General features: G+C 49.6%; 1 long non-coding RNA gene across 1 annotated transcript; it reads left to right on the top strand.

The window, feature by feature from the left end:
• The first annotated feature begins 2,304 nt into the window (after window positions 1-2,304).
• LOC144251264 (uncharacterized) lies at window positions 2,305-3,259 on the top strand. The gene is made up of 3 exons (XR_013342657.1): window positions 2,305-2,389; window positions 2,864-2,979; window positions 3,146-3,259. It is a non-coding gene; the product is annotated as an uncharacterized LOC144251264 (long non-coding RNA).
• Window positions 3,260-12,704: the final 9,445 nt, after the last annotated feature.

Here is a 12,704-nt window from a genome sequence, read left to right as displayed (position 1 = left end):
GGAAATGACATCATTGCCTTGACAATGGATCAAACAGAACATGGAACCCTGGTATCCAGGCACCCACTTCACTGACCAAGCCATCCGAGCTCACTTGGTTGGAGCCACTGGAGGGAGAAGGATGTTCTCCTGTGGTTGCAGACAATGCCGAGCCTCAGGCTCCCAGGAATCTCAGGGGGGCCAACTAGCCCTTTTGTGGATACACTGGGTGAGGCTTCATCTTAGACACCAGAGCCTCTGGCGATTGTCGCAGAGGAGCTCAAGAGTAACAGTGAGTAGCACAGGGCAGGTGAGCCCAGCAGGCCCTCTAGTCTGATCCCTGATGAATGGCCCAGGACTCCTATTCTGACTCTGTGTGTGTGTGTGTGTGTGTGTGTGTGTGTGTGTGTGTGTGTTTGTACTGATGGGAACTGTCCCATTGTGCTTTGACTCTAGTGTATTGGCACAAGTCATTTTTCTGTTTGTCACCATTTCCATTTTGAACCCACCATTCTTGGTCCCAACCCAGGGTGAAAATGATCAGAACACGGAGGAGCCCTTCAGGGTTCAGAGCCTTGAACCTTACAGGCAGGACCAGCTTAGGAATGAGCTCCTGCCTGTCATTTGTGGGAGGAACCTACAGTTCAGCAGCAACATGGGGTTAATCTCCTGGGATTTCATCCCCACCCAGCAGGTGCTGGATCTCTTGTTCCCAAGGTAAGCACCAGACCACCAAGCCCAAGTGTGTAGCCCCCTCATGCCTCTGTCTTGGGGCTGCCATGTGCCTCTCAGGGACCCAAAGGTTTGTGATACCTAATGAGATAGAGGACCACACTCATAGTGGAATGTCAGCCCCGAATGGTACGAGTCCTGGAGGTGCCTGCCACAGCCTTGCAAGGGCAGTGAACTTCCCCTCTCAGGCAGAGAAACCATCCTGACTCCAGCTGATCCACAGAGGTCCGTGGAGCAGTCCCCACACACTGGGCACCACAGCTCAATGGTGTGCACTGAGCTCATTCCCAGGTGGACTCAGTGAGGCCAGGTGGTCTTTCTGGTGTGATGTTGGCTTTGTGAAGAACGTAGATCTGTGCCAGAGGCGTCTCAAAACTCGGGCCTTGGGAAAAGCACTTTTGGGTTAATAAAGACATGTTAGTTTCCATAGTGGGACAGAGCGTCCTAGCTGGGACATAGCTGGACAGGGGCTTTGGACATGGCAGCTCCCACACCCAGAGATATGTGGGAATCAGCAGTTTGGGCTCATTCACTGGTGAACATGGAGAAAGCACCCACTGTGTGAAGACACGTTTCCAGTCACGTTTCATAATTCAGTGAAAAATGGGGTGCAAATGATTGCCATTGTGTCCCTTTTCATGGGGTCAGCCTAAACCGCAGGTGCCATGAGTACATATCCTCCATGTGACTGCATCCCTGACTCCATGAGGCATAACTGCACGTTGTCCTCTTCAGTGACTATGGTGGACCCTTGGACCAACTTCAACATGGAATGGGCTTGGGGTCAAGAGGGTGGGCTCCTGTTTCCAGAATAGGGACCTGCAAGGTGATTTGACTTGGGAAGGCTGAGGAAAGACTGCTCTGCCCAATTCAGTTTTCTGCCTGCAGTGTAAGGTGTGGGGCTTCAACAGTAGGAGGGGTAAGGCGGGGAGTTGTAGGTGGAGTCAGGGTCCTCTGGGGAAGGCCCTGGGATAATGGATCCCCCCACACCACACCTCCCTGTCCTCCCCCAGGGCCACAGAGATGTGGTCTGCACTCATGGGAAAAGAGAGGTCCACCGCTACTCAGGGGAACTCAGTGAGAGCTCACAGAGAATGAGGTAGCATTGCAGCCCACGCCAGGGGAGGAGGTGTCTCTTGAGCCCCGAGAAGAGTGGGCAGGAGGACAGACACTCCCAGAAGGTGCATTCCAGGTTGGAGAGCATGTAGCCAAGAGGAAGAAGAGTGTCAGGCCTGCCCAGAGGAGGGGAGAGCTGGTCAAACCATGGATCTAGCGCTCCTTCGTTGAAGGTTCTTTGCCTGTAGCGACCTGTCCTGACCCTGCCTGTACAGCCACTGTGTCTTGCCTGAGGTGGACTGGTGTGTTCAGAACCAGGGACGGTTCAGGAGGGTAGGGTCAGAGGTTTGCTCTGGAGGCCGTGGCGAAGGCAAGGCCAGGGTTTTGCTGACTCCACACCTGCCTCCCCACAGTGCCTCATCTTCCTTCCTGGGGACCTGGGTGAACTTCTACTCCGAGGCTTCCCATCAGCCTCCAGGCTCTCTGAGTCTGCAGCAGCTGCTGCCGTACATGTGGCTCCTCCTGAGTGGCTTTAACCTGGAGCACCAAGCACACCACCTGCTGGCCCAGGTTGAAGATGGCAGATCAAGCCAGGCAGAGCCTGAGAGCCAGGCGGACCGGGGTGAGTACCTAAGTACCTCAACACACCTCCAAACCATACCCCTCCAATTAGTGTAGCCCTGTATGAGTAGATGAGTCCACTGTCAAGGTGGAGGCACCCACCATCAAGTGCTTTTCCCCAAACCCACCTGTGATCATTGCTGCAGTGGGGAGAAAACCTTCAACACATGAGTCTTTGGGGACCAATCCAGATACAAAGTCTAGCTGTTTCTCTTTGATGGGTCCAACGTGAACTAAGAGGTACTGGGGTACAAGGGGCTATTTCCTTGAAAGGTGTTCCTGTAGTGGACCTCCTGTGCATAGAGGGTCCTCAGGGATTAATCAGTGGGGAGTCTTTGGTGGAACAGAAGCTGGATTCGGGGGCTCTCAGGTCTGTGTGTGAGACCTGAGCTGGCAGAGGCTCTCAGTTGTGGGGGATGTTGGGTAGTGTATTCCTTGAGTGTCACCTACCACGCCTCTGCCCCTGCCTTTCCAGAGCTGAGGGTCCCTGCTGATGCGAAAGTCTATCACGGCCTGATTGGAGGAGTGCATTACGACTTTCTTCTTCGAGAAACAGATGCCAGCAAGTCGTTGAAGGTCAAACCAAAGGAGGTAAACAGCCACCTTCTTCAGTCTTTACTCCTGGTGCCACTCCACATCCTCCAAGGGGACAAGAACCTCAGGTTCTGGATGGATGTTGTAGAATGCCCACAGAGCCAACTGCCAGGCTGGGTGGGGTGCAGTTGCTGGGCTTTGCTGATGTTGTCATCCCCCACAGTTCTTGGAACCTTCTGTGGCAGTGGCATCCAGGACCCCAGCAGCTGTGAGCAGCAGCTCTGCAGTGGCTGCAGGATCATTGCCCCAGGCCACCCAAAGCAATGAGTGCTGCATGAGAAAAGTCACCAGTAGCAGCTCCTCACTGCTTCACTCCAGCGAGCAGGTGGAAGACAGCCGCGTTGTTCACGTCCTCCTAGAGGGACAGAGCCTGAGGGAGACAAAGCGCATCCCGGTAAGCCCGACAGCAGGGCTGCCTCCTGGGTGTCCACACAGTGGAAGGCAGGAGACACAGCCAACCCCAGGGCTATGGTGGGAAATAAAGAAGAGAGAGGTCCGTCTTAAGGGCTTGACCTGAGGAGGGAGAGCATCAGCATGCCCAGCTTCCGTGGTGAGTGGGCCTGTGTATTGTGGGTTTTGCAGGCCAGAAGTGCAGACGGAAGTGCTGTGGACAGATGAAGGCAGAGATATGTCCAGGGTGCAGGCTGCAGTGCCTAGAACTTGGTATTCTCAATGAGTGAAGTTGGAGCAGAGGAGGTGGCAGTGACTTGTCACATGTGTAGGAGGGGATGTGTTCCTGGTGGCAGGGAAGAGAACCTCCTTAGCATGACTAGGTGTAGGAATTTGGGGTCGGGATCACCTGGGGGGTCATGCCAAAGCTTCGGAATGTTAGGCTTTGCATGTATGTAAATACGGAGCTAAAGGGGTTCTTGGCAGAATTTCTATGGATGTGCAGTAGACACGCTAATGCTGCAGGTGTCCAGCTGCAGAGGAGACATGTTCAGTGACTGCCAGTGCTGAGTCAAGTACATCATTACAACCAGACCCGCACCGAGCTTCCAGAGGCCAGGGCCTCTCAAAGCTATCATGAAGCACTCAAGTGCACACTCTTGTATCTGAGTCTGTTTTGTGTCGTGGCAGTCAGGACCCAAATTTTCAGTGCATCTGCCTCTTCCACCCACAAAGGCAGCCTGCATCCCAGATCACACTTGGTGCGCAGATCCCTGGCCCATTGCTCTCATCTCAGTGAGATGAGAGTGTGTCTGTGCATAGGCAGTTTGGTCCTTTGACATGAGTGGAATGTGGCTCCCCAGGGGGAGGGGAGATGGCAGGTACAGGCAGATATTTGTACCAGGATTGTTCTAGTAGCACATTGCAAGAACCCAGGTGGTATATGGAGGACACACTCAGGTAGCAGGATAACAAGATTGTGCCCTTGTATATGTAGCTGAGATTTCTCCTGAATGTTTGACCACAGTCTTCTGGGCAGCTCTTCTAAAAGCCATTCTCTGATGACATTTGTCCCACCCTGATCCAGGTGACCTTTCAGGAGACGGTGACAAGCCTCATCCGCAGGGCCTTGGACCAAAATTTGTTGCAGCATGAGGATGTGGACAACTTTGAGCTGCTGTATATGATGTCTGAGGATGAGAGTAAGTAGGACAATCAGACAGTGGGGAGACATGATCCACAGTGGGCTCAGGATAACTGACAGCCAAGAGAAAGTGGGCCTTGGCCCCAAAATACCAAAGTGTGATGGGCCTGGCGGAGACTCTCAGGGGTTGTGGGTGTTTTGTGGTATAATCCTTGAGTGCCACCTAACAATTCTCTCCACTTCGCTCTGCAGAAATCAAGGTCTCTGACCACTCACTCGTGTGTCTGTCCATGAATCTGGGAGTACAATATTTCATCGTGAGGAAACGCCCCCAGGTCAAGGGAAAGGAGGTAAACACCTACCTTATTCAAGCTGTGCATGTGCTGCCATTCCACTCCGACCTGAGGAAATAAGAAGCCTCAGCACCTGGACATATTTGCTGGAAGCCCATAGAGCCAACTGACAGTCTGGGGTGGCTTTGTGTTTCTGGGTTTGCTGATGTTCCATCCCCCACAGTTCTCAGAATCAACCTGCAAGTCCTCCAGGCCACTTTCCCACAAGCAGGTGGGAGACACCTGCTTAATTCGTGTCCACTTAGAAACACAAAGTCCAGAGATGGCCAAGAGTGTTCTGGTAAGCCTGGGAGCAGGGGTGTCCCGTGGTGCTTACACCTGGGTGGGGAGCAGACACTGGTCCAATACCATGGACTACTCATGCCCTCTTGAATTTGGAGCTTCTGGATGATCAGGAGGATAGATGGGAATCAAGAAGGGAGAGGTCAGTGTGAAGGGCTGGAGCTGAGATGAGCGAGTGCAGCAGCTTGTCCACTGCCATGTCTGAGGGAGTCTGTGTGTCAGGTGGCAGCATGCAGTCCAGAAGGGCAGGGACAGGTATGGGTGACAGATGAGAATAGGACAGGAACTAGGTTGCAGGTTCCCTTGTATGGGATGCTGACGTCTATGGAGGAGGACAGCAGTGTGAGGTTCTCCATGTTCCTTGAACAAGGAGCTGAGAGAGTCTCTCTGCAGAGTCGATATGGATGTGGAGCAAGCACACTAAATGTCCAGGTAACCCAATGACCACCCTTGCCGGATGAGGTGCCCTCCTACATCCCAGCCAGCACTGAGCCTCTGGAGGCCAGGAGCTCTCGTGGCTATCTTTCAGCACTCCTGTGTGTGGTCATGTTCCTGGGTCTGTTTTTGGCCCTGGCAATCCAGACCAAAGCCTCTAGGTTTCGTGCCTAGGCCATTCCCAATGCCGCCTGCATCCTCGGGCATACCTGGGATCTTGGAGGCTATTGTCCCATTCCTCCCAACTTGTGGGATGAGATTGCATCTGTATGCAGGTAGTGGGGTCCTTTCACTCCGAGAGGAGTGCAGCTCCACAAAGAGCAATGGCAGGCCCAGGAAGTCCTATGTACAAGGATTGGGCTAGTAGCCTGTGGGAAGAGCCCACACGATGAGCAGGAGGTCAGCCTCAGGTAGTAGGGTCATGGGTGTTGCACTTGTATTTAGAGTGGAGGTGCCTCCAGAATGCCCCTGCCCACTGTCCTTGAGTAGTCACTTCAAGGCCCATTTCCTGAAGGCCTGTCTCCCATGCTGCTCCAGGTGACCTGCCAGGATAGGGCTCCTGTTGTCATCCGCAGCGCCCTCGACCTACACTTCCTTACTGAGGAGAATCCAGAGGATTATGAGCTGGGCCAAATCATCTCTCGCCGTCAGAGTAAGTGAGACAATCAGATAGCAGAGAGCAAGGGTCAGGATGTGGACTCAGGTCAACTCTTAGCAACAAAGAGTAGTCTCTGACCCCCAAGAACACTCCAACAGGTGTGTTGGGTTCGTGCACAAAGCCAACTGCACTTCTGCTGGTGGAAGGTCTTGAGGTCCAATAGTATACCCCAGTGGATATTGCGGCTCCCCACCAGGTGCCCTCCCCTGGACATGAACAGGCATCCAAAGCTGACATCTTTGAGGAGTGAGGAAGAAAGCCTCTCTCCAGGAGCAGTATGTTTTCATGGTCTGGGATAGGAGTGGTTTCAAAGGAACATGGGAATGCATGGGCTAAAGAGGGAACTGGCATTTTGTGGACTGAAGCAGTACTATTGAAAGCCTTCTGTGTGACCAAAAAAACCACTGCCTGGGCAGAGCATTGCCAGGATTCTAGCAAGCAGTAACAGGATGAAATTGGGAAGAAAACACAGCCTGGGAGACAGCCTGAATCATCTGTTTTTGCATAAATTCCATGGTCTTACGCACCTGAGTCCACTAGGCAAGGAGTGATCACAATAGCCAGGTTGTGATCCCTAACTAAAGTCAGATGAGGGCTTCCTGAGCACTTAGCCACAGAGCTCATCTGATAATAATGCCAGCGCTTTTTTGTTGGTTGGTTGGTTGGTTTTTGTGAGCCAAACACCACAGCAGCCATTATCCCAGCCTATGTACCCTGAAGACCACCATCCCTATGAGTTCTAGGATCACTTGTCTCCTATCTGAACCTACTGTTAGGTTAGTAGTGTCTATGGAAGAGGAAGTCTGTCTGGGGCCTTGGTAGCCTAAGAAATTCATAGCAGAGATCTCCACATCCAACCCAGAAGGGATGGAGAACAGGCTCTAGGTTAGAGGAGGGCGACAGGAAACACATGTTCAGAGGAAGGAGAAGCGGCTGTTGTATTCCCCCACTCGGGGTCATGGCACCACTGGGCCATACACCATGTTGGAGGGAAGCAGTCCCTTTGCTGGTCTTTGGAACCATTGTTCTCAGTAGGGCAGTATTTGGAATGTGTCCTCCATTCTCAGAAGCCTGGTTCACATGGAGGCGGGCTCCACCAACGCAGAAGCATGGCTCTAACGTGGTATCCGTGCTGGTCAGCCTGTCCTCACTGTGGCCATACTTGAGGAAAATAACTCAGAGGAGGAATCCTAGGCCTTTTCTCTGGGTTTCATAGCTTTCTCTTTGGTTGTGCACTGAGGCTGTCCATAAAGCTCTAGTGTGTGGCAGTGGAGAGCTCCTCAGCCCTTGCCACAAAGGCATAGACTGGGAGAGAGAGAACGAGGCTGGCAGAGAGGGAGAGAGAGAAAGATGGAGAGGGAGGACCTCTACTTGGAGAATGAGGATTCAGTGGAGCCAACAGGAACAAGGTACTGTTGCCCAGGGCACAACCCTGTTTAGGTCTTCCTCCAACCATGCTCAACCTTTCTTCCAGTCCCTCCCACCCCCCAGTAGTGTATTCATCTTGAATGAGAATTTCATGTTGACATCAGAGCACTCACCATCCAATGCTTCCCTCCAAACCCACCTATGAAGATGGCTCATGTGGGGACTGAATCTTCGGCACAGGAGCCTTTTGTGGGAGATTTCAGATGCAAACCCTAGTGGTGTGCTTTGGCAGATGCAAGAGGACCTGAGATATTCTGGAGTCCAAAGCCTTTGGTAGGAACAGACATTAGGTCTGTTGAAGTGCTCTGCCTAGTTCTTCCTCAGGGAGGACTGTGGAGGCTGTCTTTGTTGGTATTGGTGCTGAATTGGAGAGCTCTCAGGTGTGTGGCTCTGGCCTTTTCTGGCACAGGCTCTCAGATGTTGGCGTGTCCTAGGGAGCACCTCCTGAGTGCCACCTTCTTTTTGTACACCCCTCTCTCCCCAGAGCTGAGGATTCCAGCAGAGGCCAACGTATTTTATGCCAAGAATCCTCACAAAAAATCCAACTTTGTGCTGAGGAAAAGGAGCCTCTCCCAAAAGAATGATGGGTGGATCGAGCCTCAACCTCCCTCTCGTCCTGGAAAGAAGGCTCCAGCCCTCCTGAGGATGCTTGCAAAACCATTCTGCTGCTGTGTGCCTGGGCGGGGCTGAGGCAGCCCAGGAATATTTACATTGATTACTATTTTCTTCAAAGTTTGAATCTATAGTGTGCCATTGTCCTTGACCTTGTTTAGTAACACAGTTGTTACTCTATCCTGTATTTGTTGTTTCCATTAATATATTATTATTTTAAAATATATATGTTTTTGTTACCTGATCTACTGTGATGATTTGAGTATACTAAATGTAGCAGTGATTCCTAAAGGACACATCCAAACCAACAGGAAGGAATGTTTCATTCTATCAGCAAGAACTTTGGTTTTTAGGAGTTTGGCAGATGGCATTATCTGAGTCAGTTTTCCAATGGGGGCAATGAAGTATCAGCTATGATGGTACAAACACAAACAAAGACACACAAACACACACAAGAGCACACACACTCACTGAGAGATAGATAGACAGATGGAGTTGGTCTCTGCTGAAATACTTTGGAGACATGGTTCTGATTTCTCCCCTTTTGGAGTATTTTCAATTGCACAAGGTGCCTTGCAAATGAACCCATGTCTGAGGAAGACATGCATGTGTACTTCACATGCCACTTTTCACATAGCAGGAAGGTCATGTAATATTTTTCATGCAGCTGTCTTTTGACTGTGAACCATCCCATGAGGTCAGCTGTGGAATTTTCAACTTGTAGCATCACAATGGGGATCCACTCTTTGGATTTGGGGATATTTCCGATTTTCTTGATTCAGATTGGAATGATATATATATTAGTTTTTGATGAAAATTCTGCATTTGATGGTAATGAATGTCGTGCATCTAGGAATCTGTAGAGTGCAGACAATGAATGGATGCCTACTGTTGTCTGGACTGGTCTGAAAAGTCCTGTAGCATCTGAGCATGTGTGAGGGCTGTACAGGTCTTGCAAAAAGTCCAGGTCAGATGATCCTGCACAAAGCTGAACTCCTAGTGGTCTCCACAACAGTGTAAGGGCCAAGGAGAAACACACTTCCACACAGAAGTTGGGAAGCTACCTTATGAAGGTGATCATAGGTACGGGATCCTCTTGGTAGGACCCATTTTCTATTGGGCCAGAACTGTGCTCTGAATGTGGTTGCTGAGAAGAACTTGGAATTTTCTAACTGAAGCAGTTAGAAAAAAATAAAGTCAAATTCCTATTTGTTGACATTTGAGGAAAACAAGGGAGAAGCAAGGGGCCCCACTCATTGGTGACAAGGTCTGATTGAACATCTTTTATCTAATGCTTACCAAGAACGGTAGCAGAAACAGCACCGGTTCCTCAAACAGGGCAAGAGAGAGGTTGACACAGATGAAGAAGTATGTGGCCATCCGCATGGCGCTGTGATTATAAAAATAGTAAAGTCTGGAGAGGAAAAACAGTAAAGGTGGTTATAACTACTGAGCAGGAGTTATATAACACTCAAACTTCTGTGCTAAGACGAACAGGGGCCAGGGGTGGGACAGCAGCTCAGTAGTAGAGCAGTACCCAGCACGCACCAGGTCCTGGGTTCCATCCCCAGCACTGCCAAATAAACGGGTAAATAAACAAATAAATAAATAAGACTCATGATGGGTCACATGCCCTTTAGGTTCTCAGGAGCAGGGGTGATATTACTTGAGCTCAAATTATAAAACACTAACAGAAAACATCAAGACGATGATCATATCTCAAAGGACACTTGGTGGACAGTCTCGAGCCAGCTTTAGCACCTTCTTCATGGGGTTGTTGTGACAGTAATAAGAGAAAACTCTGAACCAGAGGCTGACAAGGTGAACCCTCAGTTAAAGTGACCTAATGCCATGTGGGCGTAGCTGAGTCCAATGTGAAAATGTGCACAGCCTGTCTCAACGCGGTATACTCAGGACAGATGTGGCTGCCACACGCCAGATCCCTGCAGGGTGGGACAGTCCCCCACTCCTGCTTGGCAGTCTGGGCATATGAGGTGTTTGTTGCTTTTGGAGACACTGACACCGAGCGCTGATGTAAGAGTGGGTTTTTCCTTACTCTAGCCAAGGGCTTGGTCTTAGTTGAAACTTTAGGAGGAGATAGAAAAGGCTGGATTCCCAGGAAAGGAGTGAATGTGTGGGTAGCATTAGGAGGTGACAGAAGGGAAAAGAGAAGCCCTCTTTTGCACTCCAGGTAACGCTGGCTAGAAAGAAAGGTGGCCATGTGCGTCCAGCTTGGGCACTCCATCTCCTGGCCTTGGTGGTGTCCATTACCCCCGATCTGCTCTTAACTGACCGGATGCTCCCTGCACGTGGGACACTGTGCTCTTAGAACTTAACCCAAACCACCAGGCTCAGGGGCTGGGCTGCAGCTCCATGGTGGACCACTTGCCTAGCACAGCCCCGTCTCTCGGTCGGCTCACAGCACTGCATAACAAAACACTCTTGGATTTTACCTAAATTATGTGCCGTACCTAGACCCCTCTGAAAAGTTTCTGTAGAAAGAATGCCTCCAGGTTTGTCTCAACCTCTAGAACTTAAGGTGGACAAGTGGGACAGCTAGATGATTAAATTACCTGATAGCCTGAGGGGAAGTTTGGAATGGAACGTTCCTGTTATACTGGGCATCAGAAACATAGGCAGCTCCAAGAGAATGTTCTGGAAGGGAGAAAACATCAGCACAGGAACTAAACTGCTTTTTCCTTGTGGGAATGCATCAGGCATGGAGGGGAGCCCTGCCCCTCCACCTCCAGCCTGGCTCCCTAGTGGTTGCCACCATCAGCAGAACCATAGGTGCCTTTCCTGGTGGGTCCCCTGGGACCAAGGATCCTGCAGCAGAGCTGGCCACGTGCACACTGCATTTTCTAGAACTCAAATACAGGTTCTCATTTGAGGAAGGAAAATAAGAAAGCACTGAACAGAATATGTACATGGCTTACGTGGCATATTTATACATAAATAAAGGTTGTGTCTGTCCAAATATACATATGAGTATATGCACACAAACCCAAGTATAGAAACCCCAAATTATATTTAAGCCACTTGGTGGGTGATTGAAGGGATTTTTGAGGCGAAATCTGACAAGTGAATTATCCATGTCTTCCAAATCTACTTAAGGTAGATCTCTATTCATACATGGAACTGAAAACCAGTCACAAGGCTTTCATGTAAATCATGGTGGACACTTTTCAGCCAATATATTCTGGACTTTATCCCCCTGTCAGGACACAGAGCTGTATTCTTCTTAACAAGCAACTTATCATTCTGATAGTACTCATTTTTTTTTCTATTCAAACATAGTTGCATTACATATTCTTATGGGGGTGGGTACGACGGAACTCAGGGAGCTTAACCACTCAGCAACATCCCCAATCTCTCCCCCCCCCCCCGGGCCATGAGACAGGGGCTTGATAAGTTGCTGAGGCTGGCTTTGAACTTGCAATCCTCCTACCCCAGCCTCCAAGTGCTGGGATTACAGGAGTGTGCCAATGTGCTCAGCTCAACATTCTTTTGTATATTATACACACACACACACACACACACACACACACAAGAATATCATACGTGCACACATAAATATCTTGGGGCCCTATGAGTGTTTTTGTAGGATTAAAAAAGTGCATTATTTCTTGGTGAAAGAAGACATAGATATCCCACAGGCTTCCAAATGGTATGGGAAAGAAGACACGTGCAAGTAAGCATGCGCATGCGCACGCCCAAACACATACACACGTGCGTGCACGTTCTCCTGCTTGTCACTAAGGGTGATGTGATTTTAAACAGTGTCTAATACCGACCAGCCAAAGGGGCTTCTAGAGACTTTGTTTGCCTTTCCTTAGGACCAGGACTGCTGCCTCCCTGTGTGATGATTCACATTCTGATTCTCCATCGATGAGATAAGAACATACACACACTGACCAGCTATTTAGCCCTTTCCATAGACTTCAGAAAGAAAAATAGTCTGAGAAGCTAATTGACTGCCTGAGCTATCCACTGTAAACAGAAGCCATCTTCCTGCCTGTTTGGAATGGGTGTCTCTTAGTGGTCAGGCAAGTTCATCAAAATGCATCACGTATTCATAGGGTCAAAAGATTCCCAACTGTATGCAGATGGTCAATCATAGTTCTATAAAGCTGTTAAAAATTATCCAAACAGAAAAGAAATGCTTGAATTAAAAGTTGATGCAGAACAATATCCTTAGAGATGGATTCACTGCTGTAAGAATGGATGGCTTTTGGAGTCTCATGCATTCCAGGGCAGGCGGACACTTCACCAGGGCACATTACCAAAACCTAAGATGCACTATATATGTTTTTGACACATTATACATTTTTCTTTAACATATCTAATAAAATATTAATAGAAAAACTATTAATATCAATTCTTTTTCCATCAAGCATCTTTAATATTGAGCAATAAAGAG

Source organism: Urocitellus parryii (genome assembly GCF_045843805.1).
Source record: "Urocitellus parryii isolate mUroPar1 chromosome 12 unlocalized genomic scaffold, mUroPar1.hap1 SUPER_12_unloc_2, whole genome shotgun sequence".
NCBI classification, from domain to species: Eukaryota; Metazoa; Chordata; class Mammalia; order Rodentia; family Sciuridae; genus Urocitellus; species Urocitellus parryii.
Note: the sequence above shows the minus strand (reverse complement) of the source record. Positions and strands in the feature narration are given on the sequence as shown.